This window comes from Symphodus melops, assembly GCF_947650265.1.
Source record: "Symphodus melops genome assembly, chromosome: 6".
Classification (NCBI taxonomy): domain Eukaryota; kingdom Metazoa; phylum Chordata; class Actinopteri; order Labriformes; family Labridae; genus Symphodus; species Symphodus melops.
In genome coordinates, this window is record NC_136696.1 from 22,845,931 (window position 1) to 22,862,952 (window position 17,022).

Sequence of the window (17,022 nt, forward strand, 5' to 3'; positions counted from 1 at the left end):
ATCAATGTCTGCTTTCAACATTTCTCCAAATATTCAAGTCCAACCACTGGAATAAAAAGTCATGTCTTCAGTCAGAGTCCCCTCAGTCCCACTTTCTCTCACAGATGCCTCATCAAAGCTACTTAATAACCCCAAAATGGGACTGATTTTTTTATGATGCACAACTAAATTACATTTAATCCAAACACCATGGAGACAGCTCCAATTTCACAAAGTGGATATTACATCTCCACTGGCAATGACATGCAAGGGACAGCATGAGCTGCCTGCAGCATCTGGTGGACACCTGTACGACTGCAAATCACTGGAGTGAATAAGAGAGGCCTTTGTGATTCTGCTAAGTCACCAAAAATCTGGGCCAGAGTATACTGACCCTCAGTGCTTCAGCAGGCTCCAAAGCCTTCAGCACACCAGTGGTGTGTGGTGTTTAACTTGAGCGTTTGATCATTAAATCAAGGGCAACATAAATAACAATGATCAGTCAAGGGGATGGCAATAAAAATATCAACACCAATCTGGTCAGCAGGACAAGACCAGGTTCACTGAAGTGGGCAGCAAATCAAGAGCACGTCCAGCGCACTTTGCTTTTTAAGCTTTTCCAAGTAGGTAGAGCACGATGTGAAACTTCTCTGAATCGTGTAGAATTCTCTCTCTCGAGTGATTGAGAACTGCTCCTGTGTTTTACAGATTGCAGATTGCCAATACTAAACCTATAGAAAGAGTGGACCTGAAAAATGTAAATTAATAATTTAATTAATTTTTAGACTCAAGGCAAGTTGTGTGATTTTGCCTGTATTTTATTGTACAGTACAGTTTATTGTACAGTATAATGATAAAAAAATATATATTTATATAGGTTATTGTGTCCACAGAGATGATAAAATGGTTCTCACACACACTACACATAACCTGGTATAGATTGCATGACTATGATATCTTACAGATGTTCAGGTCATTGTGTTCACCATTCACTGTGTCCATAAATTACTCAAAATGTTTCAGACTTTTTTTCTTTCATTCAATGACCTGTCGGGTAATAAGAAAGCAAAAAACATTATCAGTATGATGAAAAGTTATTTCTGTTGATAAAATCTTTGCCCTTATGGATACAAAATGGTCCGACATGTGTTTCAGCTCAACCACTTCAGACCAGAATCCAGTGCACGCTGTGAGCTTGTTCATTTATGGGAACTAATCACTACAAGCGAACCGGATCACAAAGGGACAGTCACTGACACCAGAGCAATTACGTTGTACAGGGCTAATCCCTTACACAGCACTTAGGACAGGTTTTAAAGGCCATCGGGGCGCACGGCGGAGCTCCCTAAACTGTTAGGGTGCAGTTTGGTCCATTTTACAGCCACTGGGGCACAGGCCTGATTGTTAAGACCAGGGAAAGAAATCCCTGGAGTCAGGCCACTAAACCTGTTCTATCCCTGTAACCATGGCAGCAGACAGGTAGTGTCTGGGTCACAGGGCAAACATGGCTGGGCCTCAGCACTGGCCGCCAGTTAATAAAAAAAAAACTAGCCTGGTTTGAACACAAACACGCATGTGCTGGCATATGCACGCTCATAAACCCGCACATACATGAAAGCACACACACATGCTCAGGCGAAATTCGCCAGCTGACCCAAAGCCCGAAACAACAGAGCAGTCCTGGGTTCAGTTAAGCTAAAGTGCCATCAAAACATGCTAAGCACAATGAGTCAGTGACAAATAAGATACAAAGGGCAAACATTTTCAAGAGATCATGTACACAAGTCATCTACCAGTAATGTAGTTAGATGCCACCACTTTTTTTTTTTTTTTTTTTGCCACTTTAGCCACTATCAGACAATTGCACTAATAACTAATGTTAGCATTCAGCCACTCTGTAGCTAAAATGTCGTTAGCAAGGTGATTTCTAAATGTTTCCATAACTATTTGACAGATATACATGATATGAAAAGAGAAATTACTAGCTAAGTGTGTTCCTTGGTAAGAGTACACTACTAACTTTATCCCCATCCTAGCTAATATTTTCATAAACTAGGTTATACCTGAATGCTAGCATTACCATTTAAAGGTGTTACAGGTCACATGAAGGTGAAGGGATTTCAAATGTTGTTTTTGTACAATGGCCTGGCCTCATGTTTCTCAACCTTTTCATTATTGGTTGTCTTTTTAGTTGCCCTTCAATTGTTAATGGGTGAAGTGACAATAAGTCCAACTTCCTACGTTTATAATATATGATTTATAAATCTGTTACATCGCAGTCAGACATAAAACAGCATTTGCACACCATGTACATGTGTAAATATGTTATTAATTTACTTTCCTATTCAGTTTAGGCATGCAGTCATAAACTACACATTTTTGAAAATATAAAATTTTTGAGAAGACATGCTGCTTTCAAAAGTACCCAAACCTTCCATTTGAAACAAAAGAAATAAATAATAATGAACCGTGTACAAGCAGAATCCAGTTTGATATTTTCTCTTTCCAAAATGTCTAAACGATTGTCTGGTCTGTCTTGCACTTTGGAAAGAAACACATGATCTCCCCTGGCCTTTTCTCCATTTACCAGCTCTCCCTCTCTCTTTTCAGTTGCTATGAGACACTCCAGCTGAAGCCAAGGCTTCCACAATTCATTACCAAAGGAACAAAAGCCAAAGCATTGGACAAAGCAGGGCAGACCAACTCAAACCAGCTCCCACTTAACACACACATCACACCTCTGAGTAGTCTGCTGACATACAAATGGCCAATTCAGGACCTCTCCTTTTTTATTTATTGTTTACAATGCATTTGGGATAGATGAAGAAAACGATCAGGATTCCCAGTAAGATGTCAACAGGTCAATGATTTGCCACATTGTCGATATTTTTCACATGACATTTTTCATGTCGGGATAAAAACATCAACATTTTTTTTTAGGGATTTCAGATTTTAAAGTATTTCTATGGGAGGAAAAGTAATTTTCAACGTGTGTTTTATGTTGTAACCCACTGCTTTTTAAAGAATTTGTTGCCATAGACTAATAGGCTACAATACACCATCACTGCAACATCACCTGTCTCCAGCTTTCCACCAGCTCTGCCTCGCCAAATCATGAAACATCTCTTTTTGCTCCAACCAATCAGATCTAACTATTGCTGTTCTCATGCAAAGAAAGAAAAGGGAAGGCCAATGGGAAATGGCCCTCCTCCTTCCCTTCGTATCCTACACACGCACACACACACACACACACACACACACACACACACACACACACACACACACACACACACACACACACACACACACACACACACACACACACACACACACACACACACACACACACACACACACACACACACACACACACGACAATCACCGTCTGAGAAATGCCAAAGGACGGGCAATCAGTCATTGTAATTAGGCTGGCTGCCATTACCCAGCCTTCATAATTCAGGCTGGAGCTGGAGGACATAGGTAGTCAGAGCCCAGCTGCCGGCTGCCACGGCCCACCCCTGGCTCACCCAAACCTCAACACAGGCCACTCCCTCACCCCCTCTCTGCATTCTCTGATTGGGGGGGGGGGGGGGGGGGGGGGGAGAGCAGAATTATAAAAGGGGCCTGGCTGACTGCAAAATTAAAAACTCCCCCTCATCCCCCTCCCTTCCTCCTTGTCTACATCCCAAAGCCGCTCCCACTTACACTTTCTTTACACCGTTTCTTTCACTGCAGTGTTATTCTCAAAACTGCATCAGTGCAAAAAACAGATCCCTTGTGTTGAGAAAATGGCTTTAAAAAAAAAAAGAAAAGATTCTTAATCGAAAAACATAAAACACGTCCAGAAAACGAGGGCTCGCGTCATTTTCCCTGTGGAGTTTTAATTGAAGGTGTAAAGGCAGCAGACGTTATTGTCCACACTGTCTCTATGGGAAGGGAACTCTGAATTTACTGTACAGACATGGCTCGCTCTTTTCTCTCTGGAATTCACAGCTAAACAGGAAGCTATGGAAGTATTCTGCCGAGATTCATTTTATTTGCTTAAAGGCCCCGGTGTAGTCAGGAACTGGCTTTGCCTGTTGTATAGGACCTGAAGTTTCTTGGCAGTGTAATGACGAGCTGCTAGTTCAGCCAAAATAGACAATAAAGCAGAATGAAGAAACATGCCAAATTGCCGGGGCAATTCAGTCCAGAGGCTCATTTTTCCAAAATGATTCACACTGGAAAGAAAAGCATTTCCCTGTCCTCAGATGAACTTAGTGTGCTCTCTGTCGGCTTTTACAAGGAAGCGATAGGGGGAGGGAGGAAGTCGCACGCACACTCACGCGCACAAGTGCGAGCGTGCACACATACACATCACCACAGATTCTTTGCTCACTGTGGAATTAGGTCATGCACATAAAAGCCCCAAACACAGACACACATATAAACATGCACTACTTTACAAAGACATTTTCAAAGTCACAGGGGAAAAGCACATATAAGAAATGTTTGCAAGAACAACCCAGAAAACAGTCACTCTGGGTAAGTGCCATTTACTGTACATGTACTATACTTTGTAGTTTACACTCACAGTTTGTTCCACAACTTTGAAAGAACAGCATGCACTCAGATATCAGCAGCAACAGCATTAGCACCGTTAAGGAATGAGGGAGGACTAAAGGCAAGTTTTGCATCAGTCAGCAGTGTCCTGAAGCTGCTTTATTTGCTTGTCTTGCTCAGCTGGCTGACACTGTTCACCTGTTAATGCTCCCCGCTGCAGGGTGACCGTCAACAGTCTGCTGCAGCACAGCAAGAACAAGAAGCCCATACATTATCGCATCAAGCCAGCCTTTGAAAAACACGCGAGATATTCTGATACCAATTTTTCCTGAGCTGCCTAGCTCGGATCTGACACCTTTAATATTGGTTGATGTGAGCCAAACTGATACTAGTACATTAACAATATAGTCCTTCTTTTCAAAAACACTGGTTACTAACAGTAACATCGTGCTCGCTTTCACTAACGTTACATTTTCTTAAAGCGCCACACCGTTGAAATAAGTTCTTCTTTGCAACTCTGAAACAGGTGTGGCCTCAGGCCGTTCTATTTGAAGAAGATGAAAAAAGGTTGAATTGCTTTGGTGGCTTAATAATTCGTGGTACCTGATCTGTGCACTGACGGGAGCACTCGTCAATAGAAAATACAGCGTTTTAGGCTATATCAGAAGCATTTCTAATACTGGTATGAACAATGTTATTAAGTGAATGAACACACTGAATAGAAGAAGAACAGTCATTACATGGATGAAAGAAAAAGAAGACATTCTCTACACAAACAATAAAAAAAAAGACTCTAAGAAATAATGCACCCTGTCTCTGCATGTCAGCATAACGTGATATCAGCCTCTTGTGGTGGAGGGGTACAGCTCACTTTGTAAATATCTACTCATTAAGTCTTAAAGTTCAAATTAGATCTTGCTCTAAGCAAACATGAAGCATTAGGTAACAGAGAGAAGATAAAAGCATTCTCTATGATTTTGCCGGGAGCTTAAGTGCACTCATAACTTTGTTTCTTCTAATGACAGTAAACATTTGTGCCGCAGTTTTGCAAGCCACTTTTTTTTTTTTAAATGCGACAATGTAATATAAGACCTAAAGTGAAAAATAAAGAGGTCGAGCACCAGAACACGCATTTTCAACAATCTTAATGTGAGATTTATCACACTGTGCCGTCTGATTTAATCATCCTCTTTCCACTGTCAGTACTTGGATCTTGCTTAATCATCAGATTATGTTGCGATTAAACCATTAAAAAAAAGAGTGCAACGAAATTCTGAGATGTGCACAAGCACTTGAATGTGTTTGAACGAAAGCAGGGAGGGTGACAATTAATTAAATAGACTGGGTCATTTTTTATGTGATTTTTTTCATCATGAAATGCACAGTAATAATTCAGAATTAAAGGTTCTGTATGACTAATGCAGTTATTATTTTTTAAAAAAATAGTGTTTCTTGTATTTTGTTTATAAATAACTGGAAGTAAAGAAAAAACAAATTTTTCCTCTGGAAACAGCCAGACGGATGCAGCCAAACTGTTGGTACGAAAAAGAGTGACTCCATTTGAGATCGCTGACCCCCGTGGACGAAGAAGAGCATTAGCAAAGACAAATTAAAAACAGTGCCAGTGTCATTGTTGTCAGCTCAATATAGAGCATTAAAGTTTGACTTTCAGTTCTGCTTATATTAAAAAATGACTGACAAATCTTCTCCTTAACTGACTTTAAACATAATACTGACTTGTTTCTGTTCTGTGCACAGGGGTCAGCAGCAGGTCATTACATTAGACTGAGCTCAGTGCGGGGGATCCAGCCACACAAAAAACAAACATCTAAAATGTTGAATGTAGAACTACTCAAGCAGCAGAGATGAAATACATTTGATATTATAACTACACTATTCTGCATGTGTTTTTTGACCTCATGACATCTTGTAAATATACAAGCTGTTTTAATTTGACCAAAGGAAATACTGCATCTTGAATGTTATTTAAACAGGCATTAAAAATCAATTTTAGTGTGCATGGTGAAACATATTTTGACAATGATCACCTTGATGTTTTATGGTTTAAATATTGACTTTTCTTATGCTGTTTCTTTATAGGAAGACCTAACTTAAACATTTATTTTTGGTGAATTTGATTTATTTCTCTGTAGCTGACATTTAAGAGGGAGATTTAAACTTTAAAAAAATGCTCCTGTGATCCATGTCTGCATGTGTTGAAAAACAGAAATCAGACAGCAAGAATATCATTTTACTCTGTGTGTTCATTCTGTAGTGTTTGCTCCAAACAGTCTTACAGATTTAACCAAAACTAGACGGGTTTTTTTACTCTTCTCATGACAGTGACCCTGAATGGCACCATGACAGAGTGACATTGGAGACGGATACAGGAAATAAACTAAAGCAAGAAGAACCACAACAGGGAAAAAACATGAGACACCATGTTTGAGCTAGGAAAAAAAAGATAAAATCCATAGTAAGTGTGATTATTATAAAGATATTGCCTTTTGACTTTTTTAGGAGTCATTGGAAGTTCACTATAACTATACAGGCAAAATCGATGAACAGGGTACAAAAGAAATAGGCTTGTGCAAGTCCAGCAGAAATCTGCAAATATTATACCATTTTCTCCCCCCAGAATAACCCAAATATTTTTTTAAAAACTGACCAAATTAAATCTCTGTGAAGCTTTCTGAGGGGGGAAAAAAGTCCTAACTTGTTTATATGTCGACAACAAAGAAAAGTTCGCAGAGAACTCACCATAATAAGATGAGCACGAGCTTGTTTTCTGTCAGCTGAAAGTCTCCTCCTCGCGCGTCCTCACAGCAACAGGCTCGTGTCATAACCGACGAGAAAACACGACATGTACCGGCGTCCACTCCGACTGCAGCTGCTGCAATGTTTGGGTGCTTTCAGGTCAAAGCAGGACGAGGTCAGTTTAAGGACTTTGCGTGTCACATCCGCGCTGAAATTAATTCAAAAATAGCCTCGAAAGTGATCCTTTTTGCCTTGTTGTAATCTACAACACGGTCTGACTACTCATGTCGTGAGGACGGGATTATACACAATCCGGAGAAAGCTTTTCATCTGGCTCATCTGCAGGCAGGCAGGCAGGCAGGCAGGCAGGCTGTCCCCCAGTGTCTGTCCGCGCGGCTGCACGCCGTATCTGACTCACTTTGCTATGAGCTAAAGCTATTATAACAGCCAACAAGGTTTGTGAGGAAACTGAATCTTTGTTTGGCCCCCATGTCGTTTTTTTTTTTTTTTTTTTTTTTTTAGAACGGTTTCATTAGAGGTACAGGTCATGCAGTGCAGTGAACAAGGCTGCTGGAAAAACCATGCCTGCAGGACCAGTGAAAGTTAATATTTGCTGCTTGTGGACTGATCAATAACTAACAGCTGCTGCACAGAGTTAGAGCTTGACCTACAGTAAATTAAAGGTGCTCTCATGGACAATTTTCCAGAATCATAATCTGGCATGAAGTCAGTTTCCTTTTCTATTTTGGTAAAATGCAGATAAATAACCTCGAGGGTAAGAACACTAAATGTATTTCTTTCACCTTCGTGTTGATGAGGATATCATGTCTTAAGACAGACTTTAGGTGATTAATGATTGAACTACAAAGGGGATTGAAGAAATTAAAATTTAGAAGTGATAATGTCTAGATGAACCAAACGCCTGTGATGAAGGCAGACTATTACAACAGGTGCTACACCACCACGAGATCTGAGATCAACGTCAATGCTGTGTCAAAGAAATGGAGTAATGAATATCAAACCAGCACACTTCTGCTTTAAATCCTGACGTTTACCCAGTAATTATGTGTTCCCCAGGTTTGATGACCTACTTTGTCATATAGGTGCCAGAGGAAGTACCTACTTTTTGGTTTCTTTTCCATCAAATTTGTGAGGCTGTATGCAAAGTTTTTACTCAAGAATTTTTGGAATACACTTACCCGCTTGTAACTCAGTCAAAGAGCAGACATACTCAGTGTGGTGTGCACTTGAGCAGTCAAGTCTCTCACTCTGCGATCTCGCAGACTGCCTGAGTGGCCTCAGGGATGTTTTAATGGTGACTTGAGCTATCACTCAGAATAACTCTTTCTGTATCTTAACTTGCACCTGTTGCATGAAGTGCTCTAAAATACCAGACCTGACAGACACTAAACACAGTCTGCTCTTACTTTTCAGCCTGAGAACACAAACAACTTTTACCCAGCAACATGTTTTCCTCTAAAGCTCGGCCACTCAGGCCTCTTGATAGCCTCTATTAATACGAACCCACCTTTCGCATTAATGTGACTCATGGTTCTGTGAAACCTGATTGGTATTTATGATCATTTTGATCTGCGTGCACTGCGGTGGCACATGCAATGCAACCCTGCTGACCCCCCTACTGCATGGAGACAAGGGTAATAAGATTAGCCGTGCCTGTGTGTGTGTGACGTTTGTGACGTGTCCTCTCCAGATTGTGCGTGCGTGGCGCTCAGGCTCTGCAGTTCAAGTGACTAAATCACTGCAGTTAGGAGATTGAGGATTACTGGGCAGGGTGAACGGGTTCATGAAGCGACAACTTCAGGCTAAGAGTTTGGCTCCACGTGCTTGTGCCAAAGGAAATGACATAGAATGACACGGATGTCTGACTGTTTCCAGTAAAAACTTTCTTATTCTCTTAATGATATTTGGTAAGTTCTATTCCAATGAAATGGGACAAATGGTTCGACTTGTATGCCATGTTTTAACTCCAAGTGATTATGGCAGATTTGCTTCCTTTTGCTGGTTGTATAAATCTGAAGTATCCATAAAAAACACTGTTGACTTTGTTTTGATGTTTGTCTAATCTGTTTATTCTTCTGTAAGGATTTCCTGCATTTCCCAGAAAGGCAGATAAAGGACATAAACTTGTCTGTCAGTGAAGTTTGGGGAAATGGATAAAGAAATATAGCCAGTTACAAATGCCAGAACAGCAGTGGGCTGTTTCTACAACTTCCCTTTAAAATACAATGCCTTCTGGATTATAGGAGCTTTTCAGGCTGTGTCTACTCGGAGTCTATAGTATGAATCTGATGGAAGTATGAAAATGGCAGCTGGTTAAGAAAGACATCTCTGATCCTTAAATACTGTCAAACTATGATGAAGAAAACTCTGGTGACAAAATGTAGAATCAAAACTGGGGGACAAATAATTAGTAGGTAAGTCAAAGAAAAGTAATTTAACAATGTTTCTAAGAATTCAACATACATTTTACTTCCTGCTTCTCAAGGTAATGAATTGTATATCTCTTTGTTTTGGAGAGCTGGTTTGAAATTGAAAGCCATTTGCACATTTTAGAAGAGATGTGTCAGTATTAAATGTCTATTTTTAGACAATTTAAATAGATCACTTTTTAAGAATACAGTTGACCTTAAATGATAAAACGATGAATTAGCTATGCTTCTAAAAGTTAAATGTTTCACTTCAGTCTGTTTTTTTTTTTTTTTAAATCTTGCTGTGTTTCGGTTTAAAATCCTTTTTGTCCAGTATTTAAAGCCAAACATCCGACAATGAGCTATTTTAAACCCGGTGTTATGTTAAAGTTAGACAAACTTTATTGATTTCTTGAAACTATCTGAACTTTGATCTCAGGAGGTGGTCAGGCCTGTAAGTTTGTGTTTACTCCAGTTTTGAGTGAACATGTTCTACCCACTGACTCTGGCTCCACGCAGAATGTCTTAAAAAGCACCACAAGGTTTCGCCCTCTACACCCACCCGTCTGGTTTGCTACAGACACAGAGACAAAGACACAACTGTGATTCTGTGCGTCAAATCAGATGACTTTAGTCTACTTTTGCTGTTGTCGTTTTCTTTTTCTCAGCCTCAACACTTTCATACTTTAACTTGCTTTGTTTCCTCTATGTTCTTAACACACAGACCTTTCATACTGCATCTTATTGGCGTAGGAAGATAAAGGAGTCAAAAGTCCACAGAATGCAACGAAATCATTAGATGGTTTTGTCTGGATAAAGGACCATGTGCCTCCCATCATGTTGGGATATTTTAAACGCTCATGAATGCATATTATGTCCCTATTTCTCCTACTTGCAAAAATAGGAATTTATTACAAAGAAGTTAATTTTCCAACATTTTTACATTGCACATATTAATTGTTTTGCACACACAACAACATGCCAAACATACAAAACTTTCATGACTTAGAAATAATATTGAGTTTGTTCTATGCTGCTCTTGCTTCCTCCAGTCACAAGATTAAACGCTCCATTTTGAGTTTTGATTTAAAGTCACTCTACTTTTTGTGTGGCTGAACATGAATGCACAGATCCTTACCCTGCTTCAATACTTTGTCCACACACAATGAATCTCTTATGCTGCTCGATCAGGAGTCCAGACACAACATGCTTGCAAATGCAAAAACCACTTGATATTTAGATTAAGGATTACGACTCACTTGTCTCATTGCTTCTCCGAGAATTCAATGGAGTTTCCCGTCATCCATAGGCATGTGAAGTCCTGCTTTGCCATACAGCGTCGAGGTCGCCTCTGACTGTGCTCAGATGTTTTGCTTGAATGCTCCTTGACCTCAGACTGTCTGGAGGCTCTATGCGCACTAAGCCATGCTTATTTGTAAACAGAATGCTTTGCTGAAGCTCTCCACGCTTGCCCTCCTGCCTCTGAATAAGGCATCTTTGCACAAAGAGACCATTCTCACTCCAATTTCTATACTATATATGTGTATTGGAGGCCTCCATTTGCTTTGGATTCAGAGAATGGGACTTTTTTTTTTATATAAAGCATACTTTAATCAGCAAATGAGGCATGAGTATGTGAGTGAATGACTTGAAGGTGATGCTTGATCTCTGTAGTCTTAAATAGTGCACCGACCAACTATACAGACAATACACCTCTTTAAATGCTGCATGAAATCAAACAAGATTATAAACCAAAACTGGCACAGGACCTGAAACTCTTGGCTGCCGCTAACTTTCTCACATTTCTCCCTTGTGCTAGCCTGTTAACTTTCCAAGCTACCTCCTCAAGAAAACATGTTCATTAAATTCCCAGCAGGAGTCCCTACGTGGGTTTCACCCTGTCATTGACAGATGCATGAATGACTCAATATGCGTCTGGATTTAGAACCTGCCAGAGCTTAAGAAAGAGCCTGGGAGACAATAGCAACAGAGGCAAAGCTGCACAGCCTTCAGTCCAAACAAAATCTCATTGTTCCTGTTTTTCACAGTTAGGGGGGGTTAGGCCTTACCCTCGCCCACCTCCCCTCAACTCCAAAAAGACTCCCAGAACCTCAGTCCGCTGTCCCACCTCAGTCTCTGTGTTGCGCCAGCTCTGAGTGCGGTTAGTGGGGCCGGTAATTAACCAGGGTTGCCTCTCAGTTTCTGCAGCTCCTTGGGGGGAGTCCCTTCATGAAATGCACTCCTCCTTCTGAGTCCAGACGGCAGTTGATAAGGGATTATCTGCTGGCAGAGGCACGGCATTCTCCCCACCGTAATCTTCAATTAGTTCAGTTCACGCTGATGTGTTCGTTGGACCTGCCTCTGCCTTTCCCAAAACTTCCCAATTTATTTATTTTTTGTTTCCGTTTCGTAGAAAGTTTTGTGCATGGTGCGCCTGGAGCTTGGTGCTAGCTATTCACGTGTTAACACGAGGTATTTTGCCGGCGGGACAGGAAACTCAAGTGTACTACCCTGTTTCTTGAATATCAACCACAGTTGACTTCTCTGAAATGCAGGCTTGAGTTGTTGCTGGAAGGGTTAAGCTTCGTAATAACATAAGCTAACACTGGAGAGCCATCATGTTAGGGGTAATATAGTAAGTTACCACAGAGTGGAAACCCGGCATGGTGACCAGGACCCCAACATAAAGCGGACGAGCCTTGTCCTGTCGTGGTTCCTCCTTGATAACAATCTGCTTACTATAAATTATTACCATTAGCCCCACTAGAAATTTACAAGATGCATAGCCTACAGATGCTGCACAACTCCACACAGCACAACCGCTAACTTCTGTCTTGAACTGTGAAGTCTTTCTCGATAATATCTGCAGGCTACTCAATTAAAGACAACAAGTTAGCGGCGTAGCTGGGCAGCGAATCTCAGTGCGGCTTGGAGGTAGTGTAGTAGGACCTGCCATTACAAAGCTACCTCAAGGAGTCAACAACTTAATTGATTTTTTTTTTTTTTAAATGGTCCTTTGCAGTTTTCAGTTAGAGCATGTGTCAAATTCAAGTGATTATCATAACTCACTTGCCACTGAACATTTCCACTGATGTGATGACTTATCTCTGTGGATTGATATGAATACAGTTAGTCCTCTAGTGTGAGTAGAGCCACTTCACTATAACCATGTACTCTTCTTAGCAATAGTTTTTTCTTCTCTTCATTCTTCAATGTTGCGCTGTCTAGGCGTAGCAGACTCGTTGGTAACTGGCCAATACTCACACAGCCATGTAATTATAAGCATTGAATAGAAGCGTCTAGCTAACAACACACAAGTATGCTAATTGTTAGCACTGCTAGATGTCAAAGCATTTGAAACCCACCATTCAGTGACAAATTCAAATAAATATTTTCATATGACAATACAGGTGTACCTATAACACGGATAGGGCTGCAAAACATTTACGTGCATATGTGTATGGCAGATGTTTACGTTTTTAATAAACTTCCTTTGATGGATTTTATAAGTAAAAAAGGAGTAATTGAGTAAACACCAGAGCATTGACCAAAGTGGACTGCAACGTTCAAAGATGCAGAACTAAATTTAGCCAAATGGTAGGGTTTATCAGAGGCACACAGACATGGAACAGGCTACCAGCCCGTCAGAAACTGTGACACCTGTTCAACATTTAAAGATTGAATAGGTTAGATTATCCGCTCCTTTCCTTGGATTTTAAAGTCTTCATCTTAACCCATATGTTACTTGTCTGGTCTACTTGTAATGTGTAATGTCTTGTGAATTATGTACTCTTTTGTATCTGTTTTGTTGAATGTTTACTATACCTGCTGTAGGACTACGGATGAAAATTAGCTATTGTGCAAACGCCGGCATTTTTACATTGCTGCTTTATGCTGACATGTTGATGAATATGCTTTGTCCTAATTTAAATAAATAAATAAATGAAATGAAATGTCAATCAAAATTAGTTTAGCCCCGCTTCCAACTTCTAGAGGAATGTGAAATGTGCTTTTGTCTGACCCAAGGGATTATAAAAGTTATGACAGTTAATTTACTTAATGAATCTATCGAATTCTATATCATGGGCGTTTTTTTTTTCTTTTTTTACTTTGTCAAAGAACTTATTTTTAAGGCTTCAATGACAAATAATATTTGATGCTAGAAAAACTATTTGTCTACAAATTAAAATTCTCCCCTCCACAGAAAACAAAAAAAACAATTCTTGATTATTTCACTTTAAGTAGTGCAAAGTCTGTTAAGGAGTGGAAATAAGAGTTAACTGCATAATAAATATGCATGATAAAATCATTTGCTGTGACATTTATGGTTAGGGGTGTTTTATAACTGACATTGACATAAAACAGTCACTGTAAAAAAGTTAGAAAGGACCCTAACTTGAATATCTATTCAAGAACGAAAAAATCAGGCACACGGAAAAATCTAATCTCAGCTAATACGGCTCACATTACCTTGCAGGGGCTACCTTAGACCCTCTGAGGTCAACAAGCATGATTTACAGTCAGCATTAACAGTTCTCCTATGTCTTGGCTCATTAACAATCTGAATAACAGATGATATAGAGGTTTTGTATCGAGTTGCAAAAAATACAACTAGCATTTCCTTAGCGCTCGATCAACACCCACCCACTCCCCTCTGTGTTCCCTGAAAGGCCACGCCCCTCACTTACATGTTTTAAAAACCCCCAACTATTTTACAAGTCACACTGGCTATCAACAAACTCACACTCTGTCATCGGTGACGCGCTCTGAGTGTGGGCTAGTGCCCGCACAGGGTAGAGAACAAGCAGGGAGACAGGGAGGTGTGATTGATTCATCAGATTGGTACCTTGTGGCAGACATTGGCCAAAGTTTTTACAGGCTTACAACTTTCATCAGGACATAAAGACAATTTTAACTCAAATCTGAAAACGTATACAGTATGTTGAGAAAATGACAAACCCTGCCTTTAGTTGATAACAATGGAAGCATCAGTTACAGCTCCAATTTATTAATTGTGTTCAATCATTCAAGTAAAAGTATTATTTCCCTAATATTCAGATTGTAATATTCATGCAAGTACATTTTTGTGAGAATATACTAAAAAAGCAATCATCTCCAAAAACTTTCCATCTGAATTATTTATCTTTCATCAAGAATGAAAAGTTCTGTGGGCTTGAATGTTAAAGTGAAACTGGGTCTGTATTAAATGAACTGCAGTGTTTTGAGAGGAACGTAATATTCTGTGGAACCAGTTCCCACTGCTTTAATGTCTCACAAGCTTATGTTTGGAAAGTATTGGCTCTGATACTGAACATCACTTAAAACGGTCGACTGCCAACAGACTGTTCAATTGTGAGGAGATATGATGACAGGGATTTATAACTCACCCTTGTCAGTTTGAAGGTTACTCGTTCCACTCATCAAACTGCAGAGTGACAGGCAGATAGGTTGGACAAGGAGAGTGTGAAATGAACCACTCAGCAACTTATCTCCCTCTCTCATGTTGGCCAAATTGCTCTTTATGGGAAGTCCCCAACAAAATGTCTGAGCAACCCTGGGAAACATCTCACACGTGAAAACACAAATCTGACGAAAATTAAGGATCAGCTTCAAACAATATCTCAAAATCTAGGCACTGCATGAAAACACTGACTTAGGCCTTTAATATCATTGGATAACATTATCATGATTCTTATTTCAATGTTCCCACATTTTGAATTATAAACACTGACAGAGACTTTACAGACCTTTACACGTGGTTTCTTCCTGGGAAGGCTTTACAAAAATGGAATTGACCTTTAAGTTGTTTCCTTTTTTTTTTTTTTACACAAACAGAGTTCAGTTTCATAGAATTACTCTGTTGTGAATCAATGAGCAAAGACTTTCATTGTGTGGGTAAATTTTCTCTTATCAATATCTTATGAGATGGATCCCCTGACATTCATATTAAAGCATGACAGTACTTTACCACCTTGGACTGGCAATATGAAAAGGGCTAGCCCCTCCCATAAGTTTTGTTGAGAAGTGTGCTCTCTTAATCAATCATTATAACTTTAGCGCCAATTCATAAAAACAGTTATCTCAACACATGTGATGCAGGTCAAGACCCTACTCTTTATTATATTATTTAAAAAGACCCAGCATTAACGCACATGGCAACATTTACCATTTTACAGTGGTATGGAAAAACTGCCTCAAGCAGAACCAGACTCATGTTGCTGTTGCTAACATTATCACTAGCCAAATGAATTCCTTCATAAGGTAAAATAATAAGAGTAAAAACGAGATTGTATGCCCTTAAACACTAATAAAATAGTAAACTGGACATTTTTATGAGTAGTTGACAGCCAGCATTAATGGTTAAAACATGAGACTTGCGTGGGCTGGGGAATTTGGTACAGTGCTGAACCATGACAAAAATGAAAGTAATAGCTGAAGCTCCACAAAGAACATCCAAATCTGGATGACAGAAACATTTGTGACTGCTTTCATGGAAAACCAATAAAGTTCCCTCAAATATTTCTTCAACAATATCGGTATTCTTGATAGTGCACTGACAGTGAGGACTGTTGTTGGTACAAGTCTTAAAGACGAGTGGAGGGCACTGGCTGGCCTAGCTTTTGGTTAATCCGGCCCATGTGCAGATGCTTGTTCTCTGAGAGGGCAACCTGGAACTGAATCTGACCCTCAGTTCCTTTCCCTCATGTCATTCCCAAGTATTTTTACCTAGTTTCTGATTCTAACACTCAGGTGTCTGATCAGAAGAATTAAAATGTATGATTAAAAATAATCCCAAAAATATTCACAATAAAATATTTTAATACAAATGATTGAAAATGTCCCACTATGCTGGTACAGATAAACAGATACCCTCCAAGTATTCAATAAATGTGCAGCTTTTTCCTTAACCAAAAAGCACCACCCTATAACAAACCCTTTAAAACATCAGTTATGTCCTGACAAGTTCAACACAAATACAGCACAGCTCTTTACCATCTTTACCAACTGGCGGTTTAGTCTTCAGTGCACAGCAGGTCATGTTACATTATAATATAAGGTGTGGAAACAAATGCAGAACACCCATAAGGTGAGTCACATTCATGTGGCAAAGGGTCATGTCAGGTAACGGTATCACGTGGGTTTCCATTGGCACTACATTGCTCTTCATCCTATTATTGAAAAGCTTACCCATATGCTCTGTTTTTGCAAGAAAGTCAGCCCTGACACTGACACAGGTTCAATTGAGTTCTGTGACACAAACAACACATGAGACTCCTTGGTGTACCTGTGACCTGTTCCTGAGGACAAGTCAGAG

At 39.8% G+C, this 17,022-nt stretch overlaps 2 long non-coding RNA genes across 2 annotated transcripts in view; one reads left to right on the plus strand and one right to left on the minus strand.

The window, feature by feature from the left end:
- LOC306826041 overlaps positions 1 to 8,120 on the minus strand; it is a 39,859-nt gene extending 31,739 nt beyond the window's left edge. Inside the window, exon 1 of the long non-coding RNA XR_013779346.1 lies at positions 7,282 to 8,120. This is a non-coding gene — a long non-coding RNA (uncharacterized lncRNA). The remainder of the gene's footprint in view (positions 1 to 7,281) is intronic.
- Positions 1 to 17,022, plus strand: part of LOC306826042 — a 131,528-nt gene that overhangs the window by 14,347 nt on the left and 100,159 nt on the right. The gene's annotated exons all lie outside the window — the stretch shown is intronic.